Source organism: Mus caroli, unplaced genomic scaffold (genome assembly GCF_978045245.1).
Source record: "Mus caroli unplaced genomic scaffold, Mus_caroli_1 scaffold_19, whole genome shotgun sequence".
NCBI classification, from domain to species: domain Eukaryota; kingdom Metazoa; phylum Chordata; class Mammalia; order Rodentia; family Muridae; genus Mus; species Mus caroli.
The window spans coordinates 11,133,312-11,152,700 of NW_028227274.1; the positions used below are offsets into that span (position 1 = coordinate 11,133,312).

The 19,389-nt window shown below is 43.2% G+C and overlaps 1 protein-coding gene across 3 annotated transcripts in view; it reads right to left on the reverse strand.

The window, feature by feature from the left end:
* Positions 1-19,389, reverse strand: part of Znf521 (zinc finger protein 521) — a 284,198-nt gene that overhangs the window by 230,500 nt on the left and 34,309 nt on the right. The gene's annotated exons all lie outside the window — the stretch shown is intronic.

The following is a 19,389-nucleotide window of genomic DNA, read 5'->3' on the forward strand; positions in this document are numbered from 1 at the left end:
CTGCAGTATCTAGGATGCATCAGCCCCTCTGAGTTATTTATTGGCAGTACTGAGGGTTGAACCTGGAGCCTGGGGCAAGCCAGGCAAGTGCTCTACATGGGAGTACTTCTGAGTTAAAGGGGAAGTCTTAAGGTACAACACTAAATACTAACCTCACACTTTCTCTTTTCAAACTCTTCAGGAGTATATTCAAATCTGGAATCTGACTCCCATGACTTCTCTCGCAGAACCATGATCATGTTTAATAATATCAATAATACACAGGATGTTCATCAGCCCCCGTCAGGTGCCAAATGCTATAGCAGACTCATGCTCCCACCACTTTAGTAAAACTCACCGAGGGAGTGGTGGCCCTCTGGGAAAGGGTGGTTTTATTAGTGTTTCATTACAGACCTTCCTTCAAGACACGGAGGCTTTAGAAGAAAGCTTCTAGCCATGTACCCCGGGTGACAGTCAGTACTGGCTTGGCCACCGTCTTTGACCAATTGCCAGAATGTCCCCCTCTGCCATCCACACCCCCATTTCTAAGGGGCCCTTGAGAGAACACACGACTTTCTACTTATTTTAACACTTTCTAGTTTTATTCCTTCGTTTCTCCTTTAGAAGACTGCTAAGAATTAATTACTACCAAAATGATTACATTGATTTTTTTTTTTTTTAGCTAATGGAATTTTTAATGAAAATAATACAAAGAAAGAGGATGGGAAAACGGCAGTCTGAAAATCAGCCATAAAAGTGGTGTGTCAAGATTCACAAGGTGGTCACAGATTCCAAGCAATGAACAGTAAAATTAATTCTGCCTTGTAATTCCTTTCTTCTCTCTCTCTCTCTCTCTCTCTCTCTCTCTCTCTCTCTCTCTCTCTCTCTCTCTCTCTCTCTCTTTCTCTCTCTTTCCCTAGTGGGGAGGAGAAGGGGGCGGCAGTTCCTGGCCAAAACTAATGATTCCTTAATAAGATTTCCCATCGAGATGGACATTAGTGAAAAAGGAGAGGGAGAGGAAGACCGGGGAGGGGAGGGGAGACAGTGAGGGGTGTGGGGAGAACAGTGTGCTAATCCTCTGGGAGTGAAGAATCAATTTGCTGGGTTTCGGTGAGGCAGTAAGCCTGGTTGTTGAAATCCCCATCTCTGGAAAGACAAGAGCACTAGCCAGCTCCCTCCTTTGTGCATGCCCTTTGCAGAGACTTGGAGGGCTCCTGTCCATTTGCTGAAATCACCCTAGCCACAGGAGCCTTCTATTCAGAGCAGAATTCTCAGGTACTTTCCAACCTGAACAAACATTTTGCATAAAAAAACAACATGGACTGGGAGGTGCCACCGAAGCGTGAGGATGAGAGTTCAGGTCCCCAGAACACACTGCAGACCATGGTGGTGTGGGGGCCCTCTGCAACCCCATCATAAGGGACACAGAACCAAGCAGTCCCTGGAGACACTGGTAAGGGAAGCACCAGGTCCAGCCAGATGCCTCACCTCAACATACACAGTGGGCAGTGACTGAGGAAAACACTCAGTATCAACCGTGGGCCCTGGCACACATTTGAATCCACATGCACAACTGTGCCTGCACACATAAGGGTGACCATACACATAATCGCATAATCCATCCATTTATGTATATACATATGTATGTATGCAAAAATTAAGTTAATGATTGTAAAACTGCATCAGAAAGAGTTACACACATAGAGTTATTGTGGGAAAGAAAACAGTGAAGGGAAAGCTAAACCGTGATTCAAGAAGAGGAGAAGGAGAGAGCAGTCTGCTAACCACCCTTGCTTCTGGCCTAAGGACACACCCAAGTTCTAGGCAGGAGAGTCTCAATTTTCACATGGGCAAAAATTACTGCCACCACCCTAGCTTGAAAAGCTGCTTTCCATTCTCCTTTTGGTGTCAGTGTCAACTGCTCCATACTGGAGTGCCTCTAGGAGTGTAGGGCTCTGAAACCGTTCCTACCTTGTTCCCATGCCCACCACCAACCAATCAGTCCACTTGAGCAGTCTTGCCTTGTAGTTATTGTGTGGTCTTCCTCACCTATGCCTGGGCTTGGCCCCACCCTCCCACCCGCAAATTGCAAGAGCTTCCTATCTAGAATGCCTGTTCTAGTTCTCCAGTCTACCCTGCTCTGTGCAGTATAGACCAATGGGAATACATGTTCATCTTTGTACATATAACCTGCCCCAGCTACTTGCTGCTCAAAACAGTAATTATCAAACATCCACCCATCTCTAAGCTTAATATTGTAATCAAATCTTTCTAGAATGTAGAGCAATCCCTGCCTTGACTTTACAGTACCAGTAAACAGAGAGCCCCTGTTAACTCATCTCCCCATGACTATGCATACATAATGGATGCTTGAAATGTAGAGGACAGACTCACATGGAAGGTCTCAGCATGGCTTTTTATCATAAGATCCAACTTCTCTTCCCAGTTCATTGCAGTCAAGAGCCCACAGTATAGCCCCAGTGACCCCTACCGCCTCCATCTTAAACCTGTGTGATTCTCTTTCATATCAGCCCTGGGTTCATACCATACGTTAGTTACCAGAGTAGGAAGATACCCAGGAAGGCATGTGGATGCTCCACACTGCTTTCCTTCCTTCTCCTCTCCCTCTTCCTTCTCCTCTTCTTCCTCCCCCAGTTCCTGCTATTCCTCCTCCTCCTTGTGTTTCTCCTCTTCTCTTCTTCCTCTCTCCGCCCCTTGCCTCTTCCTCCTCCTCCCTCTTCTCTTCCACCTGACCTCCTCCTCTAGTCTTCCTCACCACCACCACCCCTCTTTTCTCATTCTCTTCCTCATTATGTTCTTTGTGGAAAGCCCCTTACTATGGTATGTGCTCTCCTCCACAGAGGTTGGGATGCTGAGGCCTCTGTCAGGTCTCCAGTCAGCAGCTCTACGACTGAGCTAAACAGAAACCCTCGAAGCCTGATCAGCACCTCAGTCCAATCTCCTAAGTAACCCCTAGTAACAATTTCCAAGACATCCTGCTCCCAACATCCTCATCTGCAGAAACTCTGAGTCTGTTACACAGCGACAGAGAGCTGATACACATGAACTCTCAACCATTCCCTGTCTCGGCTTTTCCTCCAGCCAGAAGCTGCCCAGGCGATCCTTGGCTGTTTCACTTCTGCTGCACTTCTTTTCTCTTCTGTAGGAAAGAACTTGTCCAGTCCTGCCTCAACAACACTTACACACACAGAGAGAGAGAGAGAGAGAGAGAGAGAGAGAGAGAGACAGACAGACAGACAGACAGACAGACAGACAGACACAGACAGACACAGAGACACAGAGAGAGACAGACAGACAGACAGACATAGACAGAGACATACAGACACAGACAGACACAGAGAGAGAGACAGAGACAGACAGACAGGCAGACAGAGACACAGAGACAGAGACAGACACAGACAAAGACATACACAGAGACACATAGACACATAGACACACAAAGAGACAGACAGACAGACAGACAGACAGACACACACACACACACACACACACACACACACAGAGTTTACCTTACTATATCTTGTTCATCTGCAAAGACACCATGTGCTCCCTGAAGCCAGCCCTAAAGCTCCAGACTCCAGATAGTTCCTGTTGTCCTTTCCCTACACCATTCTTCCCAAATGTCCTGGGCCCTGTATTCTAAGAGCCTACCCTGTCACAGTGTAGGCTATGTCATTGTGTGTCATAGTTTTTTCATTACTCTAACTAGAAGGATCCTAGACCCTGCCTTGGTAGACCAAGTACTTTTAAAGTTCTCAGCAAGGTGTCAGATGACAATGGCAAAGGGAACACATCAAAGCAAAACATCCCAGCCTGTCACCAGGAAAAAAAAGCAGGAGAGAACTCTAACTTTCCAATCCCCACCAGAGCACAGCCCCATTTACGTAAAACTTCCCACTAAGCAACACCTCTTCATATTTTTTTTTACCACCTTCTGTGGTTCTTCCTGGGCCTTTACAGTGGCAAAGTCATGATCCAAGCTAAAACAGTCAAATTACAGGATCTTGATAAATGTCCTGCACTGAAATTCTGGTAAATACACAGAGGACTTTGGGCAGGCATGCTCCTGATGGTGCAGGTGTTTCCATGGAGAAGTGGGCACTCGACAGCTTTTAGTGAAACCCTGCTACAACATCTAATTCATGTATGAACATTTTTATCCATGGGCATTGGTCACAAGAAGAAAATGTTCACTCTCGATGTTAGTAATCAACTTGAGCTCTACCTGTGTGCGATCACTCACAGAAGGGAAGGTGGAGATAACGGTTTCTTGCTTTCTTTTTTTCTGATGGGCAAGGGGGAGCTACAAAGGGCTGGCAGTTTGCTTACAGAAGGAAAGGAGAATGGTGGAAGTCAGGAGACAGAGTGATGGGTCTGATACCAACAGTCTCAGGACAAACAGCAGTGTGATGATAACAGCTCTGGAAGATGCACTGGCTCCAAAAGGTGATGGAGAGAAGGGCATGTGCTCAGAAAACTGAACTTTGCCTAGTACAGAGGGGTACTTCCATAGAGAAACAAAATGAAGATGGAAAGCAATCAACTAAAGTCAGTGAGTCAAGACCCCTTCGAGGGTCAAACAACCCTTTCACAGGGTCACCCATCAGATATCCTGTGTGGCAGATATTTACATTATGATTCATAACAGTAGCAGCAAAAATAATGTTATGGTTGGGGTCACCACAGCATGAGAAACTGTATTGAAGGGTCTTAGCATTAGGAAGGCTGAGAACCACTGGCCTAAGGTTTGTGCCCTGACAAAAAACTTTAACAAATGGAAGAAAAGCTACGAGAGAAAAACATTAGAACAGGAAGGGCCGGTCAGAGTGCTCAGCTACAGCGAGAAAAAAATGTCTGAACAGGAAGGGTACTAAGTAAATATATTCAAATGTTCACTTGTATAGAAAACTTTAAAGATTTCTCTTTGAAAATAGGATAATATAAAATATCAAATATGAAATATTAAACCAATTTGTATAGCCAGCAGATATAGCTTTTTGATAGTAACTATAAAATATTGGTAAAAAAGAAAATACTTTTCATAGGAAATAAAATTAAGTGGAAGCAATAGGTATATGATAGCTTTGACAGATTTCAAACACACTACAAAAGCACGCTCAGGAGACTGCCAGCCCGATCACTTAATTACAATGGGGAGCGTTTTCATAAATTAGACTATAGAAAGTTAAGTTTAAAGGCAGTCTGAGTAATAAAAATACACACTTTAAATAATTCATAAATTAACTGGAAAATGTTTTATTGATACAACCAAAAATACAGCTTTGTGTATGAATGCACCGTAGATTTTTTTCTAAAGGCATGTATTGTTGTTTCAAATCATCCGAACAAGGATAACTTTGTCTATAAACCATCTCCTTTTTTTGAGAGTGATGGGGAGGCAGGAGCTGGCAGGTGACCTTGCTCTGATTTGCCGCTTTTGTACTCAGCGCCCTACCCAGATGTGACTAACCACCCTTCATCCCAGTATCCTCTACATTCGAGGGACCACACACAATGAACTAGTCAGCCTTCATCACCTAGAGAAACGGGCAGGAAAATAGATGTGTCTCCAGATCAATTGAAATTTCATTTAGAAAATCTGACTTTAAAATGGGCATCTCTCAAGAGTCAAATGGAGAATTCACTGGGACCTGGCCCTAGCATGCATCTCTCTCTGTCTACTATGCATCCATGTAAGACTCGAAGCTGTGGGAGCTCAGCAGCCTGGCCATCCTTGACCACAGATGTCTTTAGTCAACAAAGGAGTGGAACAAAGACAGTTTGAGGAACAGAGGATAGAGCCAAAGAATTATATTAAAAAACCAAAAACTTCATGTAGATCTGTTTAATGCATTATGATCCAAAGTACCTGCACATGCATATAATTTTGTTGTTGTTAAACAAAGAGTTAGAAGACAATGCAAGCCATCAGTGGCTAGACCCCTGCAGTGCCTACAGATGATATGGACACACCCAGTCCTTCATGGCTGCTATCAGTCCTGGTAGGGGTTTAGTCACCACCCTCAGTCTGCTGTTTGTCCATTCCTTGTGCTGATCCAGTTATTTTCCTGGCTTGAGCTGCTACTGTGATCCTATGTTCTAACAGCTAATCATGTGCCCAAAAATATCCCACATAATTACCTTATAATTATACTGAAACAAATGTTTCCTCGCCCCTTTTGCTTTCAGATAGTCCCTACTGTTAGGAATATATTTTTTAGCAGTTCTAATGTGTGTTCAAAGAGTTGTGCTCAGTAATCTACCTACCTTCATCCCACCGCTTACCCAGGAGGCACGATCCCTTTAAACTTCGAGAAGCTCCAGTTGGAACAAAGAGGGAGGGAAAGGGTTCAGAGTTGGTGGAATAATCACTTCTAATCGATCAATTTCCCCTGAAGGAACAGCTGAAGGAGAGAAGGAGGCTCCCAGTCCAACTCCTTGAAGTTTAAAGAAACCAAGCCCTGGGGCGCAGGGGAGAAGGATTCCTGCTTTTGCCTCCAAGACCTATTAAGAGGTCACTGACCTCTGTGACACCTGGGCCAGTCCCTGAGGTCAGGCTCCCCAGAGGGGGCTTAGCACAAAGAGCAGGATGTGGAAAGCATCTACTTTTTATAGATTCTTTGGCAACTCATCGTCTAAAAGATAAAGAGATGTCAGTTACCAGCGTCTTAAGCAGAATGACCTTTAAAACAGAAGCAAGTGTGCTCAGGCAAAAATGTGAAATTTTTACCATCTCGTGTATAGTGTAGATTTCACACCTAGGAGGGCGACATGGGAAGAGAGCCGTTCTGTGCACATGGCCCAGTCCTTGTGGACACAGTGGGCGGCATGACTGCAAAGGACTTGGAAATTGTGGGTCTCTTTTAATTTATCTTCCCCACAAAAGACCCCACAGCTTTCATGTCCCAAATACAGCTCTTGGTTTACAATTTTTACATATATCCATAGGGACATGCTGACAGCTTTAATCACCAGCAATGGAAATCAAGAACAGGCTAGAAATTCTTCAAGATATTCTCCCATGGTTTGTGTTCTTGACATTTTATTTACAAGTTTGGGGCAAATGAATCCTGAAACCAGACAATTAGATCACTAGATATTCATTCCCAATTATACAGAGATTACATCATAATGTTCACTCTTGATTATACAATGAAGGGAAAGTCATTTTATAAAACCACTGTGTTTTAGCAGATGTTCAAAGGTAAGACTTTTGAACACATGGGTTCATGCAATTTTTTCTGAAACTGTAACACTCTTAAGTACCATTTTAAATACTCAAATTAATCAAAGAACATATTAATGTAGATACAGTTCCATCTAATGGCAGAGTCCACTTAGGTTTTCTTGTTAGAGCTAAGTGGGTGCACTATTCATTTTCCATTCAGTGAATCTAGCCTTCAGGAGCATCCTTCTTACACACAGCTGTCCTGTGATGCACAACTTAGGAAAAGCAGGCTGAGAATATGAACACCGAGGAAGAGATGACACAGAAATGCAGGACAGGATGGCTTTCTAAGCTGCCCTTTCAGCATGTGAGCTATTTGATTTTAATATAGCTAGCACATGCAATGTATCATCAGCTACAGTAAGAAAACATAATTCATTGTCCTGGCTCCTTATAGAAACCATTATACATTTCATTATAGAAACCATTCTAAGAGCCTTACGGACAAAACATCGCAAGCATGTTAACATGAGAGCAGCAGATACGGAACTTCTACTTCTTAAAACTCTGCTCTTAAAAAACCAAATATATAAACAAAAAGGGCCAGCAGGATGGATGAGCGGATAAAGACTCTTGTCAGGGAATCTGGCGACCTGAATTCAAACCCCAAGACATACATAGTGATAGGAGATAATCAACCATTCCAACCTGTCCTATAACAGCCATGTGTACTGTGGTAAGAGCCACACCGCCAACACACACACGCACACACACACACACACACTTACAAACAACATGATACTTACTTTTAATCTGCCACAGCAAACGACACCAATGCTGATATAGCAAGTGTTTACAGAAGGTAAAAAGCGAACAGACTCCCCAAAATCGGAGAAAGGAGTTTACTTGCTAACCAATTATGGGTTACTCTTTCATAGCTGACTTAGTCACCGCCCTGGTAGATGAGAATAACATGGATGGCTGAAGCACTTTCTCTAAACTGGACAGCAGCAGAGGTTCTGGAGTTGCTCTCATACTGTGGAGTATGTGATGATAACAAGGAGAAGCATTCTGCAGCACACAGAGGGTACTTTGCTCCACAGTAGAGCTCGTGGTTTGACTAGTTAGCTTCCATCAGAGAAGACACTGTTCATAATCCACCACTTCAGGGACGGAGGAGGTGGTTCAGTGGGTAGAGTGCCCTCTACACAAGCACAGGCCCTGAGTACCATCAGAAGAAACCCTGTAAAAAAAGATTCAGGAGCCCTGATCCACCATGTGAGCCCAGTACTGGGGAAGCAGAGATCCCTGGAGACAGCTGGCCAGCCAGCCCAGTCTAAATGTTTACTTTCAAGCCAATGAGAGACCCTGTCTCAAAACCAAGGTGAAGGAAATTCAAGCTGAGATTATTCATATGGGCATAAACATGCCTCCCACAGAAGTTAATAAAACTTTAAAACGTTATCCTAGAACAAATCCTCCTGAAAGCAAGGTAAGGTTGAGTCCACTCAGTGGAGGCTTCATGTTCTGTCCCGTGTGCCTCTTCTCATAAGGGTACAGTCGGATCTCTCCAGAGAAAGAGACTCAAGGAGCATCCTATTTAATTTTAATTTAATTTAGGTCTCAGATTTTCACAACTGACTTCAAAAGTGCTGTGAAAAGAACTGCAAGATATTGATGGCCAAACATAGGTAATCTACAAGAACAGGGCCAGCACTGCCCTGTACTCCTGGCAGAAAGAAGCTTTATCAGCCAGCTACTGTGAGAACAAGAAGGGAGAAGGAGACGATTTCATCCAGGCAGGTAAAAGACCAGCAGAACAACACTGACAAAATAACTGGGAAGTCAGACAAGACCCAGGCTACACCCACTTCAGAGAATAACACAGCCAGGACAAGTGGGCATTTCTCTTCACTAGCTTGTGAGGTGTGTCTCCTCTAGTCTAAGGGCAAAGTTAATGAACCAGAACAATGAGAGTCTAAAATTGCAAGGTCATGGAAAAAGCATGCTTATTTCATCCTTACATCATTTCTCCATTTCTACTTCTGTGCATTTGTCCATCTGTGCATGTGGGGGCGGGGAGGCATCAGTAAATGCACATGAAAATGCATACTTTTGTCAAAAAAGGTTCAAAGGGCACAGTCTCCACACTGATATGCACACACCGAAGGGCCACGTAAGAAACCTATTGGCGCTGGAAAGATGGCCCAGCAGTTAAGAGCACTGACTGCTCTTCCAGAGGTCCTGAGTTCAATTCCCAGCAACCACATGGTGGCTCACAACCATCTGTAATGGGATCTGATGTCCTCTTCTGGTGTGTCTGTAGACAGCTACAGTATACTCACATATATAAAATGAATAAATCTTTTTTTTAAAAAAAGAAAGAAAAATCTATCCACGAGGCACTGCACACTGTCCTCAACCAGGCATTTGGGACAATATGTGGCTAGGCTACCAGTTTGGAAAGATTTTAGGTAGAATGCCACAATTCATCTAAGAAAAGGGAATTTAAAAATAAAACTTATACTACCTTTGGTCTAACTAGTATAGATATCATTAAACAAATAATTAATAAAGACATAAAGATTAATATCAAGTTTAATATGGAAATATGCAAATAAAATGTACAATGCCTCATATTCAACTACCATGAACTAAATTTTTTAAACAGCACATTGATTCTGCAGTTTACTTCAACTTACAACTTTCTGAGAAAAATGGCAAAAATGGGTTCTAAATGCAGTTTTAACACAAAGTCTGGCTTCCCTTCACCGTCCTGCCAGCAGAACTGCAGTCAGGGCAGGAATCACCAGTGTTTAGTTCACCAAGGCTGTAGACAGATACCTTTGACACATTTTCACTTTTAAAGATTCTCTCTGGATACAACAAAACAAATAGTTATCACAAAGTTCCATGAATCTGCTGAAGGTTTTAGGTTCTCAAAAACTGTGCAAAAAGATTCTAGAAAGTCTCACTTTGAAAATAAAATCAAGCCATCACACTGCTTTACACACCAGTCAGTCCTGTGCTCAGTGCATTCTCAAAGCCTACACCAATACAGGAACACTATGTGCTTACAAACAACTGAGCCACATGCAGCTGACACCTGGAACGCTAGCTACCAGAAGGCCGAGGCAGGAGGATCTCAAGTTGGAATCCAGCCTTGGTTATAATAGTAAAAAATTTAGGGAGAGTCTATCTCAAGATTAACAATAACAACAACAGTGTGTACTGGAGACACAGCTCAGCAGTATGACACTTACCTGAGACCAGTATAGCCCGAGTTCAGAAAAAAAATAAACAGCAAGAGGAGGGAGGGAGGGAGGGAGGGAGGGAGGGAGGGAGGGAGGGAGGGAGGGAGGGAGGGAGAAAAGGCAGGCAATGACTCCTGAGAGAGGGATAATTAGTCTTCACAAGGGATAAATCCCCGGTATGTTTACAATCCCTAGAGGTCATCCTTAAGCATACACACCTACAAGCAACAATAACAAACGGATTCAATAGATTGTACCCACACACAATGATGATGATGATGATGGTGGTGATGATGATGATGGTGGTGGTGGTGGTGGTGGTGAGAAGAAAAGATAATGAATTTGAAAGAGGGCATGGAAAGAGCTGGAACAAGAAGGAGGTGGAAATGCTGTAAATACAGTAATCATGTATTAATTTATCAAAAACTTGAAAAAAAACAGCTCTGGCTAGAGCTTTATGAATCTGATTTGCAAATATATGTTCTCACAAACACATAACCTTCCTGTCCTGTGGGTTTCTACTCAGCGGACTACCAAACAGCATGGCGGGCGCCGGTCAGTGAAGAGCTGACACCATCTACTTGGCATTTTCTGCATATGCATCCAAGCAATCCACATTAATGATGTGAAAGAGCACTCAGCAGACAGTTCGAGTTTGCAAATTAGCAGAAGACAAGAGAGAAAGGGCTCAGAAGGAGGAGCAAACAGTATTACCAAGTGCACTTTACACATTTAGCCCGTGAAGTGTAGCTTAGGCTTGATGATTTACAGTGCTGGTTCCTACTCTGTTTTGTAAGCATAATAAAGTCCCGTAATCTCAGCCTTCGCCACAGCACCCTGCTATTAAAGCTTTGTTGAGTCGTGTGATGAGACTGCTCTGGCTCGCAGCCCTCCCCGCCCCCTGAGGGAACTGGCAAGAAATGATAGGGTTTGTGGATTAGTACAATGAAAGGTTCTCTGTGCTTTTCCTTCTGTAAATATATATTTTGATAATCTGTCTTCTGCATCAGAGTCCCAACAGCACTGGAGAGCTGAGTCTCCCCCTGTCCCGGCCTCCAGGAATACACAGCCAGGCTAGGGCCAGGCAGGTGGCTGCCGTCTATGACTCCAGCTGAAGAGTGGGATTTGAATTTGTCTTCACCTTTGTCCCTCTTCCTTCAAGCAAGGATGCTATGTAATTTACTTATACATGCTGGATTACAGACTGGAAAAGAAAAAAAAATAACAGTACCATGAGACAAAGAAGAGAAACCTCATCTGCACAGGTGCCACTTGCCCCTGGCTATGTTTGGGGCTGTTTGGTCAAACTCTAGATCAAATCTGCTTCTTAGAAACAGTGTTGACATTCCAAAACATTCCTAAGATCCAGTGTCCCTGACGCACATGCGTGCCTTCCTCCATCCCTGCATTGTTTCCTGCACCAGTCAAGGCCACTCTGCTATCTCATCACCTGGTCATCACCTCAAACAGCTTGGCTCAGGCTAGCTCCTCCAGGATTGAAGTTTTTTGGTATAGGGTAACCTATGTTCATTGGGGCAGACTGGCCAAAAAATCTGCATCATATTTGGAGACAAAAGTCACCAAAGAAATAGATGTGAAGTTACCAAGAAATCCTGCAGTCAAGAGGAAGAAAGAGCCAAGGTAGGATTGCTATGGCTGTCGCACAGCAGCAGAACAACCCAGCAACCTTGGGGTTGTGTGACACACCCCCCACCCCACCCCCACCCCTGAGGCCTCAGACCATCAGGCACCTGTGTTCTGTTTTGTAAATCCAGGAGACATGTGGCTACTTTTTTTTTGCCTAATTCTACTCTATATTTAAGTCCTAGAACACACCACTCAGAGTCACTCTTTCTTCACACAAATAATTCGTGGAATTACCTCCAGGTTGTAGTCTACCTGGGCAGGGGCAAGCAGCTAAAGAAAAGGCCACAAGATTAACAGAATGAGTCCACACGCATCACAGAATGACTGGAGATTCCTTAAGAGCCTATGAGAGGCATAAAAGAGGAAAGGGGTGGGTATAGAAAAGGAAATCAGGAGTCTGAGAATGGACAAGAACCAGAGGCAAGGTAACAAATGTACAAACAGGGTAGATAAAGCTAAAAACCAAACCAATGAAACAAAAAAGTGAAGGTAAGCGTGGACCTGAGAAAAGAAGAAACACTGATACCGCTCTCCTACATGAGCTTTGTCTGTCCACAGGGCTGTTTGTTTGTTGGTTGGTTTGGTTTGGTTTAGTTTGGTTTGGTTTGATTTAGTTTGGTTTTTCCAGTCAGGGTTTCTTGTGTAGCCCTGGCTGTCCTGGAACTCACTCTGTAGACCAGGCTGGCCTCGAACTCAGAAATCCACCTGCCTCTGCCTCCCAAGTGCTGGGATTAAAGGCGTGTGCCACCACTGTTTTAAAAACAGGTGGTTTCTAGAGTTGACTACAGCAGCTGGAAGATAACTCAGGAGCACCGTCCCCTAACTTCCACCAAAAGGCACAACATCACCCTTTTAATTAAAATTTTTCCTGTCTTTAATCTTCTCCTGAGCAGACTGGATGGCTTCCTCCAGCTAAGGCAAATTTCAACTCACACACCTTCATCTATTGTGCTTATTGTGATTTCTGCTCTTCCCTCTCTGGCCTTCCACTTTGGCTTTGCATCCCTAAACATACTCCCACCCACCAATACAAATGCACACACCAGTGGTTCTCAACCTGCCTAGTGATGGGACCCTTTAATACAGTTCCTCATGTTGTGGTGACCCCCAACCATAAAATTATTTTCATTGCTACTTCAAAACAATTTACTAACATAATTTTGTTGCTGTTAAAAATCACAGTGAAAATATCTATGCTTTCCAATAGTCTTAGGCAACCCCATGTGAAGTAAGTGGACTTTGGACCTCCCAGAGGGGTCTCGACCCAGAGGTTGAGAAACACTGGCAGAAACACATTCAGCATCAGTATCACCACCACCATCACCAGCATCACCACCACCATCACCATCATCATCACCACCACCATTATCATCATCAGAACCATCAATCACTCTTTTCTTCTTCAGTTTTATTTGTTCCTTTTTTTTTTTTGTACACAGAAACAAAACCCATTAGATGTGTCCTTTTCTGACATGATTCATTCAGTAAGTCACTTTTGTTCTTTGACCTTTAATTAAAATGTTGTGCTATGTAAGCATAGGCCAGACTGCAGCTTGCTCAAAGCCTTAGATCAAGAGAGACCAAATTTTGATTACTTTTAAAGGAAAAAAATCAGTATTTAACCCATAAATATTAGCTGTCCTACACCACACCGTGCTCTGCAGATACCATTAAAAGCAAACAGGAGTGATCCCTTTCTCTCTGCTCCGTGAAGCTGAAATAAGGGTGTCAGCCAGGCACTCCGGAGGAAATGCATACTCAGTAAGGAGAATGCAGTATTGGCTTTCAACATTTAACTTTTAAAGTAACTTTAGGATGGGGGGGGGGGGGGGCGGGGGCGGGGTAATAGCTCAGTGGTGGAAGGTTTGCCAAACATGGTGTTGTGAGGATTTGGGTTTCTTTAAAAAAAAAAAAAAAAAACAAAGGATGTGTTTTAGTTTAAATCCTAGCTGTGGGGATACATGGCTGCTTCACACTGTCGACAGCAGCTGAGTATGATTTGCCCCGTGCTCTATCTAGCAGGGGCGTGATTTTGCCAGCTGTTGATAGTTTTTGCTAGTGTGTGACTTTAGAATTTAGAGGACATTTCAAAGGATATAAATGCTAGAGCCCAGACAGGAACAGCCAGATGGCCCAGTGTTGGTTGGACACTGTCCTTTGCAGTTTGTCAAGTAGCAGTGCACAAAGGAGTAAGAAAAAGAAACTCAATATCCTGACTGCAAAGATCAAACTTGCCCCAAAGAACCTGACACCCCAAGTCGGCAAGAAGTAGTCTAATGATAATGTCGCCCCCCCCCTTTCCTCTCTTTTTTCTCTCCTATCCAATAATAGGGAGTTGAAAGGGTGGAGAAGGTAGAAGAATGAAGAACCCACAAACTAGCCCAAAGTACAGCATGGAACCCAGATATGATCCTAAATACCACAGGAATGAAGAATTAAACAAAGGAATGAATGGTTGAGTGAATGAATGAATGAATGAATGAATGAAGCCTGAAGCAGGATGGACAGCAATTTCTCACCTGAGAGGAGCTTTCTCACTGGCTCCGTTCACACTGGTCAGTGCACACCCAAGGTTGTGCTCACATAAGCACTATTCTACATGAGTGAAAGCGTCCTCTAAGGCACCAGCTTTCCACATAAGAACAGTGTCTTACTAATTGTCTGTGTGTAGTAGGACTTTCAGATGGAGTTGTGGAACTGGCCTTTAATCTCAGCACTCAGGAGGCAGAGGGTCTGAGGCCAACCTGGTCTATATAGTAAGTTATGGGCCAGCCATAGCAAGATCCTGGATTTTCACAAAAATCTGTGTTCTAAGGAAAAGAGCCATTAAACAAAGTCAACTTAGTGCACATAAACTGGCAACTGTAAGTACATCCAGAAGGAAGGTCAATTCATACCCAAAAGAAAGACAGAATTCAGAAGATGGAGTGTGAACACTGGCCTGGACGGATGGTCACCGGAAGTCGCCCACTGCTGCCAGGAGTACAAACAAACAAAACATCTTGGGAACCAGCTTGAACATGTCTCTGCAAACAGACATCTTCCCTCCTCAGCCTCCTCAACACCCAGCCCCTCCACTCCAGCCTAGTTCAGAATAACAAAGACCAGAGAAAGTAATCATAGTGCCGGGCAACAAAACGAGGGGATACACGGTACAGCTCAGGCACACAACGGAACACCCTCAACGGTGACACACAAAAACCACAGACTTTCAAACCTCTCCAGACAGTTCCCGTGACACAGACACCAAAGACAAAGATGCAGAAAAGAGTTCACAGTGACCACAGTGTACAGTCCCATTTATAGCAGGCTGAATGCGTCTATGGTTAAAGAACTCCTGACCTGGGTACTTCTGGTGGAGACTGAGGAGGAAGACAGGGAAGAAAAGACTGTAACATCAGAGAAAGTCAGAGAAAATCTGCATGTGAAAAAGATACAGTGCATTCTGCCAAGAAGTCACAGTGCACACTCACATGTTAATTGTATTCTATGCAAAGACTGCATTAAAATATACACTTACCAACTGCAGAAGATGTTAAGTTGAAATCGGTTGACATGCTTATCACAGTTATATGAGTCAGCTAATGTGGGATTACTTAATGTATATTCTAGGGTCAAGCAAATGACTCAGTACACTGAGGATGGCAGCAGGCAGGTTTTTATCATCGCAGAAGACAGTGACCAACTGAGACAGAAGAAAGGAAAGGGTGTGCCTGAGACCTTAGGTTGAATTGGAAATATCATTTTTGTTAGAATCCAAGGAAAATACATATGGGTGTGCTCACTTCTGTATGAGGTCTTGTTATGTGTATATTACAAATCATACTAGCATATTTGTACACGTACTGGTTCAGTCAGCAGAAAGCTCTATAGACAGTAAGATATAGCACTGAGCACAGTTATCAAGTCTTGACTTCTAAACACCCTACTTCCTAAAATTAACCCTGATGTCACACTACCCAACCAAAACCTAAAAATGGTAATAATCACCAAAAAGATCGCAGGACATGACTAGACAAGAAAAGAACATGATCCAGAGGTTTGGGTTTTTTTTCTTTGTTTTTTGTTTTGTTTTTTTGATTTTTTGAGACAGGGTTTCTCTGTATACCACTGACTGTCCTGGAACTCACTTTGTAGACCAGGCTGACCTCGAACTCAGAAATCCACCTGCCTCTGACTCCCAAGTGCTGGGATTAAAGGCATGTGCCACCATGCCCGACTGATCCAGAAGTTTTGCTTGTCCCAGAAATAAAGCAAGTCCCCCGATAATGACAAACATATTAAACCGACACTTAAGGATATAGTTGAAAATTATTCTCACTGGCTAAATCTAGGACAGTAATTACATTGAAAAATTGACAGAGAGCTGGAGATGTTCCTGGGTAGTAAGAACCTATCCAGCATATGGCCTTGTAATTCCCAACATGCAAAGATGGTTAGAGGATGGATGGATGGAGATGGATGGATGGATGGACAAACAGACAGATGGTTAATAAATGGATGGAGATGTTCCTCGGTAGTAAGAACCTATCCAGCATATGGCCTTGTAATTCCCAACATGCAAAGATGGTTAGAGGATGGATGGATGGAGATGGATGGATGGATGGACAAACAGACAGATGGTTAATAAATGGATGGAGATGTTCCTCGGTAGTAAGAACCTATCCAGCATATGGCCTTGTAATTCCCAACATGCAAAGATGGTTAGAGGATGGATGGATGGAGATGGATGGATGGATGGACAAACAGACAGATGGTTAATAAATGGATGGAGATGTTCCTCGGTAGTAAGAACCTATCCAGCATATGGCCTTGTAATTCCCAACATGCAAAGATGGTTAGAGGATGGATGGATAGATGGACAAACAGACAGATGATTAATAAATGGATGGAGATGTTCCTCGGTAGTAAGAACCTATCCAGCATATGGCCTTGTAATTCCCAACATGCAAAGATGGTTAGAGGATGGATGGATGGATGGACAAACAGACAGATGATTAATAAATGGATGGAGATGTTCCTCGGTAGTAAGAACCTATCCAGCATATGGCCTTGTAATTCCCAACATGCAAAGATGGTTAGATGATGGGTGGATGGATGGACAAACAGACAGATGATTAATAAATGGATGGAGATGTTCCTCGGTAGTAAGAACCTATCCAGCATATGGCCTTGTAATTCCCAACATGCAAAGATGGTTAGAGGATGGATGGATGGATGGACAAACAGACAGATGATTAATAAATGGATGGAGATGTTCCTCGGTAGTAAGAACCTATCCAGCATATGGCCTTGTAATTCCCAACATGCAAAGATAGTTAGAGGATGGATGGATGGATGGACAAACAGACAGATGATTAATAAATGGATGGAGATGTTCCTCGGTAGTAAGAACCTATCCAGCATATGGCCTTGTAATTCCCAACATGCAAAGATGGTTAGAGGATGGATGGATGGAGATGGATGGATGGACGGACAAACAGACAGATGATTAATAAATGGATGGACATGCAGACAGGCAAGTAGATGATGGATGGATAGATGGCCAGATGATATACAGACAGACAGTTACTACATACATACATACATACATACAATGAACAAGGAATCACTGAGTAAAGTAATCTAAAAATCAATGATGATACAAATAAATGAATTAATAAGAAAATAAATACTACTGAGCCAGGTAACAAGGACTCTGGCACATCAATGGAGACCAAGAGTGACTGAAGTTCTGTGACGTAGAGCTAGGACAGCATCTTACCATGACGTGTCCCTGCACTGTAAATAAAGAGTTCACAGTAAGTTACAACGAGCAAGATTGGTAGACACCATGGAAAGCAAGTCTTTGGTGTTACCGTCACCATCACTGGAATGCACTAATGCTATTTATGACCAGGGTGCAATAGTAAGGAAGGGGTGACATCAGACTAGTGGCATTGCCATAAGCACAGAACCTGGACGTGACCACGAGGAAGCAATCAAACCCACTCAGATGGATATCCTACAAAGTGTGTCAGGTACTCTATAAAAGTGCCCTCCCCCAAAATACAAAGGAAGGTGTAGAAAGAATTCCTGATTAGAGCAGGCACAAGAGACTTGCCAATTACAAGTTACACGTGAAGCTGTATTCAGGATTAGGCAAAACAGAGAAAGTTATAAATAACAATATTGGAATAATTTGGATTATAGATCAGACATCAGAGATAATAAGATGAGCATTAATTTGTTTTTAAACAATTTTTCACTTTCTTGAATCTGGTAACTACACATTGGTCAGAAAAGTGTATTGGTCCCCAGGAAATACAGAAGCTGCATTCTAGGGGTGCAATAATTTGAGACTACCCAAATAGTAAGAAAATCATGGTAAGCAATGCAAGACAAACAAGAGAAGAAATGAGAAGACAAATAATATAGAATATAGGCGCCTCATAGCCAATTAACTAATACTGAGGTCTACAAATTCCTTGTAAGCTTTCTATACATTCGAAATAATACTACAATAAAAGTTACTCTAAAATCTTACAAAGTTATGAAAATAGGAAAACGGTCAGTACAAGTCATTCTAACCACATGCCTCTAATCCCAGCATCTGGGAGGTAGAGGCAGGGAGATCTCTGTGAGGTTCAGGCCAGTTGAGGATACAGGGTTAGACCATGTCAAAGAAGAGAGTAGGGGACAAATGATTCTAAAAGGGGGGGCCTTTCCTACAAGAGAGACCACACAGCTTAATAAAGTTGCTCACAGTTCTTCCCACTTGAAGAGACCAGCCACAGTGCACTTTAATAATGAATTCTGTTTTCCTGGATTCCACCCAACTCTGCCACGATAATCTGCTCAGGAAACCTTGTTAAAATGAAACACCCATTAAAACCTTACACAAATACAAATATTCTAGGAAAACAGTTGGAGAGCAACTTGTCTACCAAATACATTCTCTGCCTATCCTTGGTTAAAGAAAGACTGTGCTGGGAAGAGAGAGAGAGAGACAGAGAAGGAAATGTCTGCCCACACAGTACAGAGGCTGTGGCGGTTTCAGTGAGTGAAAGATGACATGTAGACAACAGTGAGCAAGACATTCTGTGGCCCATGGCCGTGTAGCCAAGCCAACCAACACACATCGCTGCCTGGTATCTGCTCACCCTCCGTGACCAAGAGGGATCAACCATAGTTCCCTAGAGGATACCACAATTCACAGGTGACCCTTGCGGATGGCATAGAACAGTCGCACCCCCACACGCCATCCTGTATACTCTAAGTTGTCTCTATTACTAGCTTTATAATATAAGTGCTAGGTAAGCCGTTGTTCTTATCATATAG